Source organism: Thunnus maccoyii, chromosome 3 (genome assembly GCF_910596095.1).
Source record: "Thunnus maccoyii chromosome 3, fThuMac1.1, whole genome shotgun sequence".
Taxonomy (NCBI): Eukaryota; Metazoa; Chordata; class Actinopteri; order Scombriformes; family Scombridae; genus Thunnus; species Thunnus maccoyii.
In genome coordinates this window covers 20,124,027-20,139,463 of record NC_056535.1, presented here as the reverse complement: position 1 = coordinate 20,139,463, position 15,437 = coordinate 20,124,027, and the positions used below count along the sequence as shown (strand labels likewise).

The 15,437-nt window shown below is 39.9% G+C and overlaps 1 protein-coding gene across 9 annotated transcripts in view; it reads left to right on the top strand.

Annotated features, from left to right (window-relative positions):
• cacna2d2a (calcium channel, voltage-dependent, alpha 2/delta subunit 2a) overlaps positions 1–15,437 on the top strand; it is a 159,020-nt gene that overhangs the window by 29,535 nt on the left and 114,048 nt on the right. The gene's annotated exons all lie outside the window — the stretch shown is intronic.

The following is a 15,437-nucleotide window of genomic DNA, read 5'->3' as shown; positions in this document are numbered from 1 at the left end:
CTGTACAAATACTGATTGACAGCTCTTTCTTGAATATTGTCTTTGTTTATGCCACACAACTTTACGGGATTGAAGCCATCTCTCTGCCTCTCTGAAAATGGCGTCTCTAAACTGTTTCTCATCAAATTTGAGTTTGTGGTGAAAAGAATATGGCGAGCAGTGTTGGATCATAAAATGAAAAGGTTTTCGGTGTAACATCAGAATTGTCAGGCTAACAAAATAAGAGCTTGAGATGTTACCTTTTTATGTTTTTCTCCCAACAAGGACTTTTAGTGCCATATTTGTCCTGCCTGCCCAGACTGGTAAACACAACGAATCATGTTTCCTCAGGTTCATTGGATAATGTGGAGAATTTTAATAAATCATCAATACTTTGTTTAAGAGTATTATAGAGAATCTCCTGTGAATAATCTTTATACACACACTTTTTTTAAATGATGCTACGTTCTTGTGTGTTTAGGTGTGGAATGTAGTGTCAATGTGGACATACTACCCAACCATTCACTAAAACTATAATGAAACTGACTTAAAAATACCTCTCAGTAAAGATCAGGACTCATTAAAGTTTATATGCCAAAAGTATAACAGAATTGTGATTACAGTGAAACAGGAAGACAACTTCATAAACATGTCAGTGTATTTCAAATGTCAAATACATGTAGTGAGACCATCACTACACATTTAACATCAGGACACACAGAGCTCAGTTACACTCTTCATAAAATAAGTAAACACCCAACACACATTGTAATCAATTACAATCAGGTGAACATGTCTTATTGGAAAGTGGTCGAGGACGCTAGTATCACCTCTGAAAGAAGCAGAAGAAAGCATTGGAAATGTACTTTCACAGAATGTTTTTTTTTTTTTGTATACAAATATACAAGATGTATGCATATTTTAAAATGTTCTGCCAGTCTACTGCTCCCCACTTAAGCTCCGCAGGTATCAGTAATGCACCTGTAAGGTAGATTGCCAAATTCCAAAAAAAAAAGCAAAGAAAAACAGATGCAGGAAGCTTTAGATACAAAAAAAATGAGAAGGTTGTCATGCACAGTGAAATAAGCACTTAAAAGAAAATCGCCTGTATGGTTCTGCTTTTTTTCAGGAAATGGTTCACTATGATAAATGTACACTGCATTAAATAGTGCCAAACATGTTAGAACTAAGTTTGATAAAGCTGAATTTCATGTATTATTACATGTATTGTCTACATTTGTTGGTCTTATCCTGATTCTTCAGCAGCGTACATATAGTATTCTGATCAAGATGGTCATCTTGTTGAGTTAAGAACTGTTTGAATTTGTGAGTGAATTATCAGTATGGGGTTTTATATATAATTTTGGAGAGTGTAGTTGAATAAAACTCAAATATTGTAAAGCTACAGGTTTTTATGGTGCGTTCACAGACCTACTTTAAAATTCATTGTGGAAATAAGTGAACTCAGCACTGGAGCTCTCGTGGAGCCTTTGATATGACCTTTTTGTTTGTGGCCACCGTTTTGTCCTCAGGTGTTTAGGATCTAAAATGTTGTTGGCTGTCAGTCAACCATGATTTTGGAATGTGTTTAGTCTCACAGAGGTTGTGGATGTTTTCAGTAATGAACCTGATCCATGTGACACTTTTGTTGATCCCGGTTTTTGTATTTGCAGGTTTAATGGATGTATAATTGCTTGCTTTATGAATAATCAGATCAGCAGGCAAAGAGGAGTGAAATTGCGGGCTTTCAGCAGCCAAACGCCATGGTGGTTCTGATGAGAAGGATCAGACCCAGTTATGTGGAAACCAGCGAATGAGCTTCATGGAGAGACTTCAGAGCACATTGGCTGTGTGCTTACACTCATCTGATTTGTGATCACACAGGACATTTTACCTCTGACCTAGAGTGTGTGGAGTGAGAGCTTGACAGTTGCACACTACTGTCCTATTGTGTGCATCATTAGCCTGGGCTTTCCAGGCTGACATTTTGAGGCCAACCTCAAATATTTTGCTCAACCAAAAATATGAGTGCTCTACATTTTCACTGTCTAAAATGCATTACATTTATTTATCTTATATCTGTCACAAATCTGCTCAAAGTCAAGGGAGAGCATACAAATAATCGTGGATTAAAGTAAAACAAATTTATTTAACTAATAGTAAACTATACACATATTTACTCTGGGATATGTAGATCAATAGTACCGGTGGTGTAGTGAGTGCATGGATGTGAGAAAGCGTAATGTATGCAAGGGGTAAAGTGAAGAGCAAATAAAACCCAAAACACAACCAAACAAAACCCTGCTAGCTGGGAGGAGAGAGAGAAGTAACATATCCAGCCCTCTTACATAGCAGTCAGGAGGAGCTGATTCAGGTGCGGTTCATCCTCTTGACGCACCTCTGCCAATCTGACCACCTCCGACACAGGAAAAACCACACACAAGGAGCCACAATCAGAGTGGGAGTGGTCGTCACACATGTAATACATTTTTAATGCTTAAACGCCTGCGAACACACGCTGTGCAGTGTAGAGTAATATGTATAAACATGTAAATCAGATGTAAACACTTTCCATATATTTTTATGTATAGTTTTTATAAACGATGCAGTTTTCTCTGGCCATCATTTTGTCGGCCATCAGGAGTCCTCAGTCCTGTTGCCTCCTCGCACTCTTTACATCTCTGTGGAATATAATGAAGCAGTTTAAAGGTTTGTTGTGATGTGTAAATACACCAGGAGTATATCTAAAGGTGGGATCCTATTTGTATGTTGAGTAGTTTAATGTAAGTTTTCTGCTGTTAATTGTGTGGTTGTGGTGTGGTATGAGGATAAATAGAAGCAACTTATGCTGGAGCTGAACATTGGGTTGAAACAATATTATATATTACAAAAATAGGGGTGACGCAGGGGTGAGATCATTTTTTTAAGCATATCATCTTGAACAGAAACATATATTTTTTGTTGGAAAAAAAAAAAAAAAAGGAAACACTGGATATCATTTCAAAATAACAGAAACACAGACCTATTGGATTGGATTGTACAAGTGTAAGTCAGTAACATGCCCCAGAGTGAGACTGAATCCACTGGGCATAAAAGTAGTTTTGCATACTTACCTTATTTTGACTCAATTTAAGTGCCGGGATGTCTTTGGGAAAAAAAGGCCAGAGGTAGTTTATGATTCTTGAAGGAACAGAAGAGTGAGTTGCTGACAAAACTGGAAGAAGAGGTTATTTTATGTCATTGATTTTTGACTTTTTAAAATAGATTTTTGATTGAAATAGTGGATTTTTATGATATGCTCTGTTGTAGAAAAGTGTATCTTTATGTCCCTGTATAGATGTTGGTGTGGTCCAAGCTCAGTATTTTATTAAGTCCACGGCTGCTGTTGCGAGGGTGCCCAGTGAAATGGTTAAGCCCTGGCTCTCTTTCTATAGTGCAGAATGGGTAGGCATTAATTTGGCCCAGCTGGACAGAGGGAAATTAATGATCATTTACACTGACGACATAATCAGGCTTCATGCTGTCCTCCGATACTAAATTGCTTCTTTTGTTCCACAAGATCTCCTTCTTTCTCTCTCCATCTCTCTCTGTCAGTGTCTTTCTCTTTCTCTCTTGCTCTCAACTGTCTTTTTTTTTTTTTTTTCTTCCCAGGTTGTTCTCTGTTATCGGTCATTAAGTGCTACGTTTCCATGGAAACAGCCGGTTTGGCAGGAATTGGCACGCTGTAAAAGCGGCCCTGTGATGTTCAATATGGAGAACTATCTTCCTTCCACTGAGAGCTTGTCCAGTTTAGTGTATCGCTGCAAACCTGTTAGGGCTGCGAGCTGTGCTGCGGAGCACCGAGGCTTGGAGGGAAAGAACAAGGATGGAGGGAGGAGCCGGTTCTGACATCTCTCAGCAGGGGTAGATATGTAAGGATGTCGAGGGCGCACCCCCACCCACACAAAGGCATACACATAGCACACTGAAGACGTCCCCTCTGTCTCTTATCTGTCACCCGAGGTTTATGTAGCTGTTCCCTTAATGCTGTCACTTCTAAGAGCAGTGACCCTGTTGGCAGGTTACATGGGGGGCTGTCTGTGTGTAATTAGGCTGCGCTCTGTGTGTAATGACTTAGCATGGAGCCGCTCTCTATCAGGCCCAGCAGACAGCTACTGTTAGTGTTAGACAGTAGGGAGGAGGGAAGAAGGGGTTCGGCCATCACCAAGGGCGAGCCTATAGGACGTTTCGGCGGCCTCATCTCTCAGAGGGGAGGTTAAATTGAGTTCCTGAGTCAGTGAAAATCCCCCTATCGCTTATCGAAAGGCAAGAGGGTTAAATATTCAGTCTGGGAGGTTTGAAATGTAATCTGTACTGTGAGTTTTAAATTGTCTTTGGGTTCCTCCCTCTCTGCTCCGTTCTGCCTGTGGTAAGACAGAGATAAGTGGGCCAAAACAAAATGGCTGTCATAGCGAGTGTCACTCAGGTAAGTGCTGCGCCTGCAGAGCCGCGCATAAAAGCTCAACCAGTATGTTATACTTGAATCCAGTTTAAAAAAAAAAGTCTATTTGTGACTAACATTAAATAAATTATGGACTTCATTTTTAGGATTGAAATGATCAACTCCAATTGTTTGGCTGGTTTTAAGAAAATAAAATCTGTAGGACTCAACAATAAACTAAACACATTCTCAGGCGTGTTTTTCTTCAATGTTGAGTCATGTTAAACATAGGCTGTATATGTGGATAATGAGCACTCTGTTCCTCTGCTGTGAATCCCAAGCACGCTATTTTCACCCATTTGAATTATATAATAACACCTCATTGACCTCTGCTGCTCTAATACCTCGATGAAGTCTCCTCTCCAAATCATAGCCGATCCACACTGTGCTGTTTCTGGCTCTGCAAGTTGCTTATACTCTCAGCTCATTATCCATTTCATATTTACTGATTTTTTTTTTACATGAGGGAACTTAGCAGGAGAGATTTTAAGATGACTTGCCTGACAGTGAAGTGAAAGACAGGAAACAAGGGGAGAGAGATGGGACTGACATGCAACAAAGGTTCCCGGTTGGAATCAAACCAAGGATGTTTCGGTTACGCGGCACGTGCAGTAACCATTCACCTACAGGGGCGCTCCAGAGAGGCAGTAATTTTTAATACAAATAATTCAACACATGAAAAGCTGAAAGACAAAAATAGTTTAGGGGTTGAAATCTAGTTGCTAAAGCTTGGCAGAAATGTGAAGAGCAGTGTGGGACAGATTTAGCGTCTGTGTAAAAGATGAAGAGAGAATATGAGCCACAGAAGAGGACAGACAGATGGCGTGAAAGAGCAGCGGTGCCTATACTTTCTGGCACGGATGACCTAGGACCAACATTAGCTTGTGCAATGGGCTGCAAAGTAAAAATAATGCAATTGGACATTGATTATTTAAACACATAATGAACCAAAAACATTGTCTTTGCTTTAATATTAAAAAGAGGCTGCATTGTACAAAAAGCCTCGCAAAGAGTAGGCCAGTCCATGTCAGTATCTTCTTTCTTTTTTTTTTTTTCCTAGAATAAAAATGGAAAAAAAAAAACGCAGAAGAAGTTTAGCTAACCATTTGTATCAATAGACAGCAACAATCCAAGCTCATAGTTAGATGGATGGACAGGTGCCAGGCTTCATCAGTGGCGTGGAAGTGGCGCGGTAATTAGTCAAATGAGGAGGAAGTGGAGGAGACTCTCTAGAGAGAGAGAGAGAGAGAGAGAGAGAGAGAGAGAGAGAAACCCCCCGGGGATCTGTCTCCTCAGCAGGAGGACCTCCGCGGCCCACTCGAATACACACACACAAACACACACTACAAACGCGCGCACACACACAAAAACACAACCATGCAAACACAAATTCATGCACATACCAAAACAAACTGTGCACAGTTTCACACATTAGAAGTCTTTTAGATACAGAAACAAGGGGCACACATGCCCCAAGAGATAATGTGCATGCCCACATACACACACACACACACACACACACACACACACACACACACACACACAGATGCAGACTCATCACGTGTTATGCTGCTGCTGCTGCTGTGAGTTAATGTGATTGGATGGGAGATGAAATTTGGATGATTGTGTGTTTGATATACAGCAGCCCCTGCCTGAGACATTACTGTGACAACATGCAGACAGTTTTGGAGCTACATAAAGTATTGAAAAGGAGCGGAGATGGGGAAGGGGTGGAGGAATTCAAGAAAATAAGAGAAATAGTGGAGGGAAGAATTATAGGGAGGATATTTTTGCGGCTGTCTATTTGAGAAAACCTAGTGGATGGGAAAAACAATTCCCTACCATCAGCAAGTTAATAAAAAGGCTGCAGTTTATCTCTGTCTGAAAGACAAATACCCTGACTGAGGATGGAAGGGAGGCGAGCGAGGAGCAGGGGGAAGGCTGCCCCACATTTCCCTTCGTCCTTCTCCACTCCTACAAGTCACTTTACTGTGAATCCTTCTGCCTGATCGTGGCCAACTGGCTGGCCGGTTTGCACTGAGCAGATCTTGCTGAATGCTGTGATCACACACCACTTTTGCATGACCCTTTGGTTTCTGCTGACAGGGCTAATTAATGAATAGATACAAAACCGGGCAGTTAAAAGATCGCTGTGGGCTCCATCTGTCCAGCTGGTCTTGTTTGCCTGTTGGTTTGTGCCGTCTGTGGCTTGGCATAGTGAATATCCCCTCTCACACTGTCATATTGGCACATTTGATCTGTTTGGAGGATCAGATATTTTTTTTTTTTTTTACTCTGCTCACTTGGTAGCAGAAATGGATCAAATATAATATAAGACACTGTGTTCAAGGTCAGTTTGAGTATTTTAAACGCCTCTTGGTCGGTTAAGCTGGACACTGATTAATCATAAATGGCACTGAGATTCAAATCTCCAAGCTATGGCAATCACTACAACTAGAAGCTACAAGCACTTTCAACAGCCTCTAGATCCTGTATAATGTGACACAAGTGAGCTCTGGATGAAGATGGCAATTGCATCACTTAGGATGTTGGTAAGATGCAATGAAGCAGTGAAAGACAGCAAGTTAAATACGCTGATGACATTTGAATGAGACTGTAGTACCTGCAGGTGAATACGCTATTTTGGCATGGAGATTAGACAAGGTTGAGTGTATGCAAAGTCCTGTCTCTGTGGGGTGTTTGTTCACGTGTATGTGGCTGCGGCTGTGTGCGCACCAGTAATGTTTTTCTTTGTTCAGACCTGTTTGTATCACCAGTTGACAATCCCTCTGATAATGTTATAGAAGCCAATCCCCCCCCCCCTCCTCCCTCCATGTCATCTTTCTCTCTCTAATCTCAAACTCTCCCCAAGGGGTGTATGTAAATATTTAGCCCAGCCTTTGTTCCCTATGATGAGTGCCCGGATGCAGCTAACTCTGAGTTACTTTATGTTGGCAGTGGCACCCTGTGGTGCCTCTGAGACAGTGTTAGTCACGTCTATTTCTTTTGCACATACCGTTACAATACTGGCCATTGAAATTTGGGATTTTAGGAATTTTCCAATGTTGTTATTTACACATCTTTTATCAGTAGCAGACATGCAAAATTGACCTGCTAGGGCTTGGATATCTTAGCTTGTAAATACTTGGCATTTCACAATTAAGAGGATGTACTAGTAAGTCCAGCTAGCATGTTTGTGTGTGACTATCAACTGACCCCTCGAGCTTTCCAGTCTTGCATGGCACATATGTAGTCAACATTGATGTGTCCCTAACAGACAGAGGTAAACAAAAGCAGACAGCTTGTCAATTTTGACAGCTGAAATGACAGGCTAATGTTAGCTCCATGAGTTGTCTTTTTAATGTTTTCAGCGGACTCATTTTAAAACTTGTCAATGGGGGTTATGAATGTCCACTTATTTGCTACGTACATGATAACATGCTAAAGGACTTAGACTGAAGCTGCATGTTCCAGGCAAAAAGTCAGCAGCCTCACCCGAAAAACAAAAAATAAGAAACAGTGTTGTTCTTGTATTGCACTATCGAGCTAGTTCCTACTAGTATTTTAAGTATGTTAAGGACAAATGTAAGGTCTGACTGTTACATCATTCTAATGTTTGGTTGTTTAGCTTACATACTTGTTAGTATTTTCAAACAGTACGTTTCACAGGCTTTTGGGATTAGGACTAATAAATGTGTTTGGCAAAAGTAACGCTATCTTGGGCAACGTTGGCTGGTGCTGCTTGATGGTAAACATCCCCAAATCCAATAGAGAGCATGGCAGCAACTCTGATTGCATCCAGGGCGGGTGTTGTGCTACCACACAGTAAGGAAATACTATTCAGTGGTCGTGAACAGCGCTTTTTATACTGTAAACTGTAACCCACAAACTAATGAAACCTTATCTAGTGATGAGCTTCTTGGAAGTAATAGCTAGTTAGCCAGACCTGCTAACAATTGCAGCTTATGTTAGAGCAGTCAAACACTATTTAATCCATTGCTTACACCTTTGCTCTTGGGCTAAAAAAAAGAGACACTACCATTCAAACTCTTACAAAGCAGAGTATAGCTTTTACTACAGCTCCATGCTGCCACATATAGAGAGTCCAAAGCTTGACAGGCCAGCTGTATACATGTTGTCCATTGCCGACACACTCATCGGTCTGTTTTTCTCCTGTCTCATTGGGACAGAAAAATCTCCCTGAGACACCACATCCACAGTAGCAGTCAATACTTCTGCTTTTTCTGCGTCTGACTGGACTCCTCTGGAGGCTTCCAGTCCTATTGAATTGTGAGAGGCTTCTGGCGTGTTGTGTCTTATCGAGATCCTCTGAGGGGCTGCTGCTCCCTATGTGTTCTCTCTTATTGAACTCTTCCTGGGGCCCGTGGAAGCTGGGCCTGCTCGGCAGAGCCCACTAATATTCCTTAATGATGTGGCATCTGTCTCTGTCAACCTCCGCGCTGCAGCAGCCAGACGCAGCCTATTGTGGCTGACTTCACAGAGAGATAAGAAGTCCTCTCTCTTAGACACAGACGAAGGGACAAAAACATCAGCACTACCAAAGAACATCAATGCTACCAGCGAACATAGTGAAAAAGTCAACAAATAAGTCTTTATACACAGTGGCAGAGGCAGACTGAAATATTTTTTTATTTGTTATCATTTTAATGTTTTGACTTTCTTCTGCTGTGTTGATGACTTGAGGAACATTTTGAAAAATCCAAAGTTTGTGCAACACGAGTTGGTATTGAAATTTTATGCAGCATTAACAAGTATTTTTTGCGATGTTACCGAAGCTGAGGAGTACAGGGATTGACTTGCAAAGCAGTGGACTTCTTTGATGAATGTCGGGAGCCAGCTGAATCTGCATACCACTTTTTAACAGTAATTTTCTGGAGTCTCGCCACCCTCTGTCTTCCCATCTGCGTGTTTACAGTGACACTCAGAGCTTGGCACACTGGAACCAGTCATCATGGCTAATGATGAGAATGAGAGTATGTGTGACGTGCATGAGCTGTGCAGAGGGCGTGAGTGTGAGTTTTTGCGCACGTGTGCATTTGCATGTCTCACTGTGTGTGTGATTTTTCAGTGTACGCTCAAGTGCGCTGACTGCCAGAGGAAGCATATTGGTAGCGATTGGCATAGTTACTTCTGTCGTATCCTGTGTGAGCGTTAGCAGCAGAAGGTTCGATTGGCCGTCAGTGGCACTCTGCAGAGTCACCTCTCCTCTTTTCCTGTGAGAATGACAGGCCTGCACAGAAAGCTGTCCAGGCATCACAGCCTCGAGCCAACAGCATAACTGATTAACACTGCTAATTAGATCCACAGCCTTTCCAATCCATGAATTATCATTCCTCTTTACAAAAGGATGGATTCCACAAAACAGTCACATCCGTTTTATTCTTTTTCCCTTTTTGAGTATGTTTTTTTTTTTTTTTTTTTTTTTTTACAAAATGACGCTTACAGTCAGACTGACATGTCTGTAAATGTTTAAATGGTACTAAACCGTGTACATTATCCTTTAATAGAAAAAGAACATCAATCATCAACAAACTTTTAAGTAAATAAATTAAATGATTAGTCAATACAGTGGTGGAAAGTAACTAAATACATTTACTCCAGCTCTGTACTATGTTTCATGGGCAGTATTTGGGGTATTTGAATTTTATACTTTATACTTCTGTTTTATGAAATTTCAGAAGGAACATAAAATAAAACACATGCTCAGTTTATATAATATGATCTTCCTAAATTAAACCAACAGTGAACAAAGAAATGCAATAAGATAAAATAATATCTACTACTTATTTCTAATAATACACATAGTTTGATAGTGTGCTTGGTGGATGCCAAACAACTGCGCAGTTAGATATGTAATCAAACATAACAGCAGGATTTTCACTTTTATTCATAATAAGCATATGTTCCACTATGTTTTCTGCATTTAGTGTATACAGAGATCTGTTGTTTCTGCTGTTTATTTATTATTTACTTTTTTTTACAAGCGTTTACAAGTGGTTTGCCTCAGCTCACACACTGCATATGATTATCAGTAAAGTCGCCTGTCATAGTACTTGCTTTTTTTTCTCCTATAGCTGCCCTATTACCTGAGTGAGTCAAGCTCTAAAGCCCTCAAATATAATTTCAGGTGGGCTGATGTGCTTATGGCCCTTCAGCGATGATGGTCACTCATCTCCAACCTCTACCTAAAGAGGATTTAAAGCCCCTCGGGCCTTTTGTAGCCAGCATTACCATGTGCTGTCAGTCTGCGCACAGTGCTCCTCCAACCTAATGCTCATTGTCCGGCTGCTTCTGTCTGGGCTGGAGCTCTGTCTAGTTCACAGCACAGCTCAATCTTCCCTCACAATGGAAAAGGACCTCATCTGCCCGCTACAGGGGCATAATAATGGCTAACTTGTCAGAGAGACGAGCACCCTGAAGTACTGTTTATCTTTATTTGTCTCTCTTTGTATATTTTATTAGTCCATGTAGAGTGATAAAGGGGATAAAACAGGCTTTCCTCAGGCAAACATCCCATAATGTTTCACATACAACATGACAGAGAAACCGACACCAGTGCTGCTTATGTGGCAGCACATGATACACAATAAACATTGGTCACTAGAGAAGGGAACAAACTGTGCAGGTGGATACGGTACACTGGTGTCTTTCCATTTAAACTGAGGGGGCACGCATATGCTCAAGTAGGCTATTTAATACTGCTAATTTATTTAATGTAATTTATTTGCATAAGGACAAGTATACAGCATGAACTACTGCCACATACCATTGCATTTACAGGCTAAGCTAGTTTACAATGTCAGTCTTGAGATGAGCATTTAAAATACGTAAAACTCAACAATAAAATACATATGGATCTGTACAAAACACATTACTCAACAATAAATATCGGCTTCCTTTCCAAAATTTGAACTGCTCAATTATACATCATCAAAAGAGGCTTGATTGAAACACAATAATTTAAATATTAAAAGATCATGGACTGCATTAAACTATATTCAGAATAAATTCAATTATTTGCTACATTTATGTAAATGTACTGATGGACAATGTGGATAAAAAATAATTGCAACTATAGCTTAATATTGGTATGATAATTTGTAAACTATTTAAAACCCCCAAATTTTTGAGTGTGTTTAGAAGAACAAAATGTAAGTATTGAGGATAATATGCTGTTATACATTTTGGTTAAATGTAACTTTTTCATTTAGACATCTGGACTGTGAACTGCAGTATGTCAATAATGCAAATGTTGCATCAATCAAGTCTACATCAAGTCGCATATAGACTTGATCAATGATGATATTGTAATGTTTAGCCCTGTATGGTTTTATTATCTATCCTCCACCAACAACACAGTGGGTTATGTCCAACAGAGTCCACTCAGGTCGATGAGCTGTAACCTGTAGTTTTTGCCTACTATTGATATTAAATTCAGTTTAATAGTTATTTTGCTCATATTTGGTGCTGTTATGTATTTTACTAACTGATCCTGTGTTGTAGCAGCTAATTTTTATACATGTTGGACCACAATGACAGTGGTTGACTTCATTTCTCAATGGTTCCCTGGCTCGGTGCTTTGAGGAGGTAATTAAGCAGTGCGTTTTCCAATGAGGCTCTTTGATGATTATAGTAGTAGAAACTACACAATTATACAGCACATTGAAGTTATTTTAAACCCCTAAATATAGAGGGAGAATGCAGGACAAATAATGTTGCATTAGAAAGTTTTTTTTCTCCCTCGAAAAATACTCCCTGAGCTCTCTCTCTTTCTTTTTTTTAAAGGATTAAAAAACAAAAACAAATAAATGGACCTTACTGCCTATAATGACAAAAAATATTTTGGAATCCCTGCATGAAGCAATATGAGTTTTATTGATCTCTTTGTGTTTTGTTTCTAACCTCAAAGAAGAGAAGGCTCTGCCTGTAATGTCCCTGGGACTGCTATGAATCTTCCAGCGAGAGGCAGACCCAAAGAGCACTACCACACATTAAGGGAATGAATATTGATTTAAAAACAAATTTGACATGGTTTTTAAATCGACTTGAAAAATGCATCGCTTAAAAGAGTCGGGGGTTTGTAGTCTGTCAATGGAGCGGAGAAAACTTCGCTCTTGTTTTATGGTTTAATAAGATTCCTTTAATGGCTTCTTCCACCTTGAGAAAAAGCCCTCTGAAATGATGTGTGTCACTGTCTGTGTGTAGGTGCATACGCTGCATGTGTGTGTGTGTGTGTTTGAAGTGTGGGTATCTTCATGTGTGCAAATACTCATGTGATTATTGGTCTCAAGTCTGGGGGCTGCCTCGTTCAGAGCTTGTGTGTGTGTGTGTGTGTGTGTCTGTGTGTGTGTGTGTGTGTGTGTTAGTGCGCATGCATAGACTGTTGAATTACAGACTAATGACTTTTTCAGGATGAGCAACTGAAGCACAAAATTAAAAGAAACATAACTAAAAGAATTGAACCACCTGTTTCACTTATCAAAACACATTTAAAAAGGTTTTTTTTTTTTGGTTGCATTATTGTACAATTTTCAGATTTCACCTTCACATTTCACTTTGAGAAGTAGTTGTAAGTATTGCTTGAAACTAGGCAGAATCTCTGATCCCTCAGAGGACGGCCAAAATAAGACACCAGGAATCTCGTCCGAGTGCTCGGTTGGCATAGTCCGAGCTTCTGGGGCCAGGTTTGCCTGCTCAGTGGGCCAGTGGAAGGAAACTGCCTCTGGCTGCCTGCCCGGCTTTCAGCTCGACAGAGACGGATCATATTTATGCCTGTGTTTTCCTTTCCTAATTGCTGCACATCAACACATCAATCTGACAGACATAATATTTCATAATAGAGCTAGAGACCTGTGCTTTTGCAATTTTAAAAGAAATATGGGAATATTTGTAAACATGTAATTATAAGACCTCAGATTCAGTGCAGGCCTTTTGGAAACGTGTTGATTTCAATGAAATTTGATAAAGCTGGTGTGTGTCTTGGTCTTAATCTCAAACAACCTAGATAAATAGAAACCCAAGGCCACAATATCCTAGTTTAATTGATTCATAACCTTAATCAAAAGATAAATACAAGCTTTGACTTGCTCATTGTGAACAACTGATCAGAGCAGAAATAGCAGAGACGGGCAGGCTTCAGTGTTGGAAATACTCTACTTTGTTATGTAAAATTCACAGGCCGTGCTCTGCCTGTTTTCAGTACGTATTAGTTTACACACAAGCATTGTTACTGTGAGCCTCAATTTCTTCTCATGACACCTAAGAAAAGCCTCGTTTCACAGATAAATTGGATGTAAACAACCAAGCTTTTCTTTATCTCAAGGTTCAGATATGCGACAAACAAAAATGAACCACTGCTTCTCAATATTTGAACAAAAACAGAAGTTCCAGTCTAGTTGACATGTGATGCACACAAATGAAAAGGTTGTTGAATATTTGACATTAAAAAAACAAAGAAAGAAAAAGAAGCTTTTCTGTATTTGATATGGTTGACCATTACAACTTTTTTCCCGGAGATGTGTTACAACCTTGCTCATAAATTCAGTTTAGTATCAGTTGTCTTGGCAATTTCTCATTACTAAGACTTATTTTCCGTGTGTGTGGTGTGCTGTAAGGCTCAGTAACCATCATCAGTAAACATGATATTAATTGTCATTGCTGCGCAGAGAACACGCAGTTTTACATCAGCGTTTTGCCAGATATCGTTAAACTTGACTTCCTCATTAACTACACCCGTGACTTAATAAGCTGTGTGGTTGTCATGTTATTGAGGCCAGAAAACGGCTTCTTGGATTTCAATAAAGGAGATGAATAGATTTAAATACCCCAAATCACTCAAGTACTGAACCACAGGTTTTGTTTTTTTGTCAGACATACACTGACAAACCAACATGCTTTCATTAACGGCATAGTAGACTGCTGTAAATTACATCACCAGTCTTAGGCCTTGCTGAGAGAACAACAGGAACCTGAAATCGACCTCTTGAATTTTTAGTTGGACCCAAGAAACAGTTCACTTTAAACCGTCATTTACAGTAAGTGCTTGCAAAGGCTAACTGTTGGTTTTACAATGGATTTTTTTTTTTCTCATTTCAAAAGTGTCTTTGTATTTCTTTTCATAGTATATAATGACAAGACTCCAAAATGTCCTCCCACCTATCCTGAAAACAACCAGTTTGTTAAACTGTCTTCTTCTAAAACAAGTTTGAGGTCTGTTGTTGAGGCTGCCTTTAGCTATTGTGGCTTCAGATTCACATTACGTCTACAGATTTAAACTAAAGCTTAATATCTACTTTTGAGTCTTGATTGTACTTTTTTTTTTTAAAAATTGCAGTTCTTCTCTGTGGAGTGAAAGTGATGAAGTGTCCACTATACTGAATATGTATTTACTTAAGTAAATGTTTGATTGATTGAATAAGTCAGTTTCTGGTACCTCTAACTAAGGGTAGTTAAACTAACATACACCCAGAGTAAATGCTGCATTTCAGCCTCACATTTAAGTCTTAAGAAGGCTTTAATTGCTTTAAAATATTCATCAACAACAGGCTTTTCCTTGGTTTGCTTCTGAGGAACTATACAAAATGGTATTATGGTGTGAAAGTGGGTCTTGCAGTGTCTTAGGGCAGCAGGATAAGTGGTAATCCCTCGGGTGGTGCTCTGTTGTAGACTACAGATCCTATAGAGAGCCCAGGCCGCTGAGTCAGCCTTCGAAATTCTTCCAGGGGGAGCAGACTAATCTCCCGAGTACCTTCCTCTGTCAGCGGTCCAAGCATCTGTCGTCCTGCCTCTGGATGCCCCTCTTTCCCAAACATCCCAGTCCCTTGTGGCATCCCAAATCCCATTCCTCTTACTTGTTTTATGTTGTTTGCAAATTCTGTCTGTTTAATGGGTTTTACCTGATTTTAGTCTTGTTAATGCCCCAGTAAGAGTGTTTGTGTAATTCCTGTTTTCACTTTAA